At 33.4% G+C, this 6,231-nt stretch overlaps 1 non-coding gene across 1 annotated transcript; it reads right to left on the bottom strand.

The window, feature by feature from the left end:
* Positions 1-4,748: 4,748 nt before the first annotated feature.
* On the bottom strand, positions 4,749-4,819 carry TRNAC-GCA (transfer RNA cysteine (anticodon GCA)). The gene has a single exon. It is a non-coding gene; the product is annotated as a tRNA-Cys (tRNA).
* Positions 4,820-6,231: the final 1,412 nt, after the last annotated feature.

Here is a 6,231-nt window from a genome sequence, read left to right on the forward strand (position 1 = left end):
TAAAAAAGAAAAAAGGAAAATTTCTATCGTTTTTTAATTTTCTGACTTAATGTGAGATAGTGATAGGCATATTTTATCTGAACAATGAACGAAGCAATGAGTTAAGTTAAAATTAATGAGTTAAAATTGAAGAAAAGAAATTAAGTGGGGTTCTACCCCCTTTTCTGTTCTGTCGGACCAATCACTGCCTGAACTGACGGAGTCCTGTACCTCCTTTCGCTATATAAAATAGTATGGGATGGTTCATTCATGAACCATCAAATCCAAAACAAAATTCTATGGAATCATAACATAAAAGTAGAAAAGAGTGTTCAGATCTAGTCATATCATTAGATTATATTGACAATTCCAAAAAACTACTCATACTATCATCATAGTATGATGACAGTTGGGCGGATATGCCCCTATCGTCTAGTGGTTCAGGACATCTCTCTTTCAAGGAGGCAGCGGGGATTCGACTTCCCCTGGGGGTACTACGAAAGGAAGTTGATCATGGATTATCAATAAGCCTAGAAGGAATTCTTCCTGGGTCGATGCCCGAGCGGTTAATGGGGACGGACTGTAAATTCGTTGGCGATATGTCTACGCTGGTTCAAATCCAGCTCGGCCCAAAAATTCGCCGCTCCATGAATATGATATAACCAATGATATAACCAATTTGTCCCCCAGAAACAAAAATACCTGATCCGTAAAAGAGAAAGAGTCCATTTTTGTTTCTCTATCCATGTTTTTCTCATTCGTTCTGATCTTTTCTTTCTAACGATCTAGATTCATAATACTTAATCAAAGCAAAGATTATGAAAGGAAAAATCGTTTTTTCTCAATGAAAGGTTGATTATCTATTTTTGGCAATAAAATAAAATAAACACAGGTTACTAGTAATCCGTGTCACTTTCACTATAGTCCATATCTATGTGTTCTATGTGTATATGATATCAGTTAGTATATCATTCGTGTCTCTGTTACAACGCGACGAAGAAAATGTTTTTCTGAAACCATTAAGAATATGTATACCATACACCTCGCTGGGATTGTAGTTCAATTGGTCAGAGCACCGCCCTGTCAAGGCGGAAGCTGCGGGTTCGAGCCCCGTCAGTCCCGAACTAGGATCCGACCGATGAATGGAGAAATGAATTTATCTATTTTCCGTGAAAAAGGAGACAGGGGGCAAGATCTAATCCCCAGTGGAGATCCTTATTTCTTTTGTTTTTCATTTCGCATTTATCATCAGACAAATACAGGAATTTCCATTTCTTCCACTAGTGCCGAGTGATAAGGGAGAGACATAACATATATAGATTCGTACAATCGGTGGTATTCCTATATTTAGTATTTTAAGAGATACTCGTCTGACTTTCTTTTTCGATTTTCTTGATAAATGAAATAGAATAGAGTGCTCCTATTTTTACCGAGAGTACATACGCAAATTGTATTCGTTTATTGTACAATACATAATGAACTTAACATAATTACCTCGACAGAGTACTTGTCAGGTTAAACGACAACCCTTTTTAGCTTCGACTTTGTTTGTGTATCCTCAATGACTAATTGGAAACAATCTATCTCATTCTCATTTAAATTGCACACTGAATTTTTGATGTATGCCTTCCAGTCCCAATCGAAGAAAGAGATACTAATCAAATAAAAGAAAAGACCAAGCAACGTTCCTTTTTATTAAATTTGTTGGAATTATATTAGATCTTTTATACTTAACCCGTCCTTTTTCCATCTCACTTCTACTCTTTGGATCTGTGTGTGATTCATAGAATACCAGTCATATAATACCTCATAATTGTATGTACATAATTGTATGTATAAGTATAACGAAGGAGGAGTATATAAGGAAGACGGTAGGGTTATTTATAGAAAAGAAAAAGTGGAAAAGGATGAAAATTCAATGGGATTCTTTATTGGATCAGGAATCCCATTTCAGATTTAGTATGGATAAAGGATCTTCCTATGTTATACTATTCAATTCTCGACGATGAATCGATTTGATAGATCAGATATTGTTATTCATAATATTGATCCGATTCAGTATCATCAGGATGCAATTCATCCCATTGAATTTACAGGAATCAAATTTCTCATCTCTATGGGATTAGATCCCGAGTTATTGCGAAGTAAAAAAACAATGAGATTATGGAAGTAAATATTCTCGCATTTATTGCTACTGCACTGTTCATTCTAGTTCCTACTGCCTTTTTACTTATCATCTACGTAAAAACAGTCAGTCAAAATGATTAATTTGACTGAAACTTGATTTATTAGTTCTTATCAATGATTGAATAAATGAAAGAAACGGATTCAAACTCCAAGTCTTAAATGAAATGATCTGTCTGGAATCATAAGTATCTGAGATAATAAGTATCTGAGATAGTAGTATCTGAGCCGAGATAGTATGGTATAGTATTTATTATCCTATTAATGATTTTCATAGAAAGTTGTACTGTATACAGATATAGGCTTTTATATAGAGAAAGCCTATATCTAGGTCAATATACAATATGTATGTACATAGATTAGATGTATATCTAAATAGTACATCAAAATAACAGTCCAATTCTATTATTTTTTTGGCTACATTTACTTGTGTGGATTTCGATCAATTCAAAATAATTGAAGACCAACTCTTCTAATTCCTGGCTTTCTTAGAATTTATATATATATAGGTATAGGTCCCGAGATCTATCAAAGGAATCAATGGAGCAAGACAAAAAGAGTATGGGCATATTCTACTATAAATTAAATAAAAAAAAAGATAAAAGAAAACGAAACCAAAGAAAAGAATCTTTTTCTTTTTTTAGATTTCCCATCTCAAGAAGTCATTGCTTGATCTATTAACAGATGATCTGCGGAGTTCTATTCCATGATAACTTCTTCAGATTTGAAAAAGAAGTAGATTAATAGAGTAGACCTTCCCAATTTTTTATGCTTAAACATGACATGAGATGAGTCAAAAAAAGCATAAAAAAATCTCTAGGAGTCTAAAAAAAAGGTGAAATGCGCGATATGTGGATCGCTCAACGGAAGAAAGATCTAATCTTATTATGTGTAGAACCTCTTTGGACAACAACTAGTCATTTCCAATAGAAAGTATGTATTGTCGTAATCTAATATAATTAGAATAGCGGAACGGCTTTCTCTTCTCTTAGAACAGTAAAAGTAAAGAAAGAGGGAAACAAATAAAGAAAAAAAGAAAAAACCAATTTCAGATTTTTTCTTTTTGTAATATCCATAATTCTGGTAAGAGCTGGTTTATCAAAATAGAATATTTAGGAAGAATTCGGTTGGAAAAAATTTCCTATCATGCGTAGATTTAGGTTTCGAAATACAACTATAGTAATCATTCATTCTTTGATCGAATGGTTATTATTCATTATTGTATTTTCTTATTCATTACTGTATTTCAGTATAATTTTGAAACAGAGACATTCTTTTTTTAAAGCTTTGCAAAACGATCAATTAAACAATTGATAGAATTCAATTACTCAATCGATTACTCGATTAGTAGTACCCCTAGAGTCCACTCCTTCCCCATACTACGAGTGAGAGGGAAAATGTAAAGACTACCATTAAAGCAGCCCAAGCGAGACTTACTATATCCATATAAATTATGTCTCCTATCTCTATGAAGGAATTATTCCATTATTGATCAATAATCATAGTGGAATCAATGGCGCAGAGTCAAAATGGAATTCTGACTTAACTTAAGGCTATTGATGAACCAATCCAATGAATCTACTCGTAACAAGATTATAAGATTTCTGGTAGAATCGGGAAGCATTAAGCATAAATACAATACACACACCTTTTCTCGGAAAATGAAATAACAAAGGAATACTCCTATCCCAATGGAACATGTAGGAGTACTAAGACCTATTGTTTGTTACCCTTTTTCATAAGCAAAAGACATCAAAATATACCATCAAGATAGATAACTATCTATCAGATACCTCTATTTCCTATTTGATCTAAGCCTTACTGTTTTTTTTGTGAAAGAATGGGGAGACACCATCACCAGTATTACATACATTCTTTCTTTTTTTCGTAATCCCCCTATCTTACACGGGCAAAGAAATTCCTACACGGGCAAAGAAATTTTTTTGTTTCTTCAACTTTTACTTTTACTCTTTACTCAATAAGAGCCGACCAACTATCCTGATTGAATGTTTGAGTACTCAGAGACTCTCGTGAGTCTGGATACAAAGTATCTTCAGTCCTTTCCACAACTTCTAAATTGATTTCCCATCAGCCTATCCAATCGAATTCCAGACAGAGTCAGTAGACACAACGGTGGTAGTGTAAAATAATTAGGAATTCTTGATAGTCTTTCGTACAATCTCTTCTTCAATCCTAGTAGCAAAAATGGAGTGTCCTTTAGGAACCTTTGGATACCAAGATTTCCGACCTCTTACTTTCGTAGTTTTGAATCCCAGAATTTACTTTCACTATTTATTTATTCTACTTATAAAATAAATGTCCGAACCAATCATAATCATATTAAAATCATAATCATATTAATAAGTAAGGCTTACTTCATCCTATTTGTACCGGTTTGGGCCACACCCAAAGCCCGGATTTTTAGAAAAAAATTGACTTTCTTTAAAAAAATTGACTTTCTTTATAGAACTACAGATTCTAAAAATAAAGTATCGATAGGCTTATCCTTTTGCCTCTCCTTCTCCGGGGACAGAATTCGTCGAGTTAAATCAGCAGAATAAGAAATCCCAAGTTTTTTGTTGATCAGGCGACACCCAGATTTGAACTGGGGATAAAGGATTTGCAGTCCCCCGCCTTACCACTTGGCCATGTCGCCAAACCAAATTCGATCCAAATAAGATAAAAAATAGATTTCTGGTCAAAGACTGAAAAATTCAGGGCAAATTGGAACCATTAACTATTTGTTTTGTTGTTTTGAATTAGCGAAAGGTTCTTCAATTTGTATCTCAAATTGTTGCGTTTCCTTAATGGCATAACAAAATCAAATTGATTTATGACTAATTCAGTATCAATTATTTTCAATAATCAATCTTTTTCAATTTCAATTATAACAATATAAATTATAACAATATATATGTGTATATGTAAACCTCAAAACAGAAATTGTTACACAGATACCGCTCTTATGTACATATCCCATATCCCTATAGAGAATCGTCGTGCCTTCTTTTTTCATTTTCTATATGCAATAGAAAAAATAGGAATTATGATATAGTGCGACCTGACTTCTGTTGCCACAAGTGAAATTACGATAAAAGATGTGATATGCGGACAGGTAGATAGCTATATTGGCATGCACTTAATAAATATTACTCCTATTACGCAATTCAATCATATTCTATATATTCTACTAGCAAAAAAATAATTCGAAATTTTTTTTGAACATGAAATGAAACTCAAATAAAATTAAGTATGCTAAAAAGGGAAACTCTATATTGTTCCTGTTGTACCTGTCGCAAATTCGAACTTGCGTCGAAAATGCTCTTCATTCCTCTGTCTCATTTCCGTTCATACGTATGAAATACATATATGGTATATGGAGTTGGCTAAAATTTCATGTGATTCAGTAAACAGAATATACATTCCATCATTGCTAGATCGATCCGTATGGTTCGATAAATAGTGAGCTAATAATGGGATTTTTCAATAAACAGGAAACTTAAGATTAAGATGCTCCGGAATGATGGAAATGAGGGAATGTCCACAATACCTGGATTTAGTCAGATCCAATTTGAGGGATTTTGTAGGTTCATTAATGAGGGCTTGACGGAAGAATTTCATAAGTTTCCAAAAATTGAAGATACAGATCAAGAAATTGAATTTAAATTATTTGTGGAAAGATATCAATTGGTAGAACCCTTGATAAACGAAAGAGATGCTGTGTATGAATCACTCACATATTCTTCTGAATTATATGTACCCGCGGGATTAATTTGGAAAACCGGTAGAGATATGCAAGAACAAACCGTTTTTATTGGAAACATTCCCCTAATGAATTCCCTGGGAACCTTTATAGTAAATGGAATATACAGAATTGTGATCAATCAAATATTGCAAAGTCCTGGTATTTACTACCGTTCAGAATTGGACCATAACGGAATTTCTGTCTATACCAGCACAATAATATCAGATTGGGGAGGAAGATCGGAATTAGAAATTGATAGAAAAGCAAGGATATGGGCCCGTGTAAGTAGGAAACAAAAAATATCTATTCTAATTCTATCATCA

The sequence above is a fragment of the Musa acuminata genome, unplaced genomic scaffold, assembly GCF_036884655.1.
Source record: "Musa acuminata AAA Group cultivar baxijiao unplaced genomic scaffold, Cavendish_Baxijiao_AAA HiC_scaffold_813, whole genome shotgun sequence".
NCBI lineage: Eukaryota > Viridiplantae > Streptophyta > Magnoliopsida > Zingiberales > Musaceae > Musa > Musa acuminata.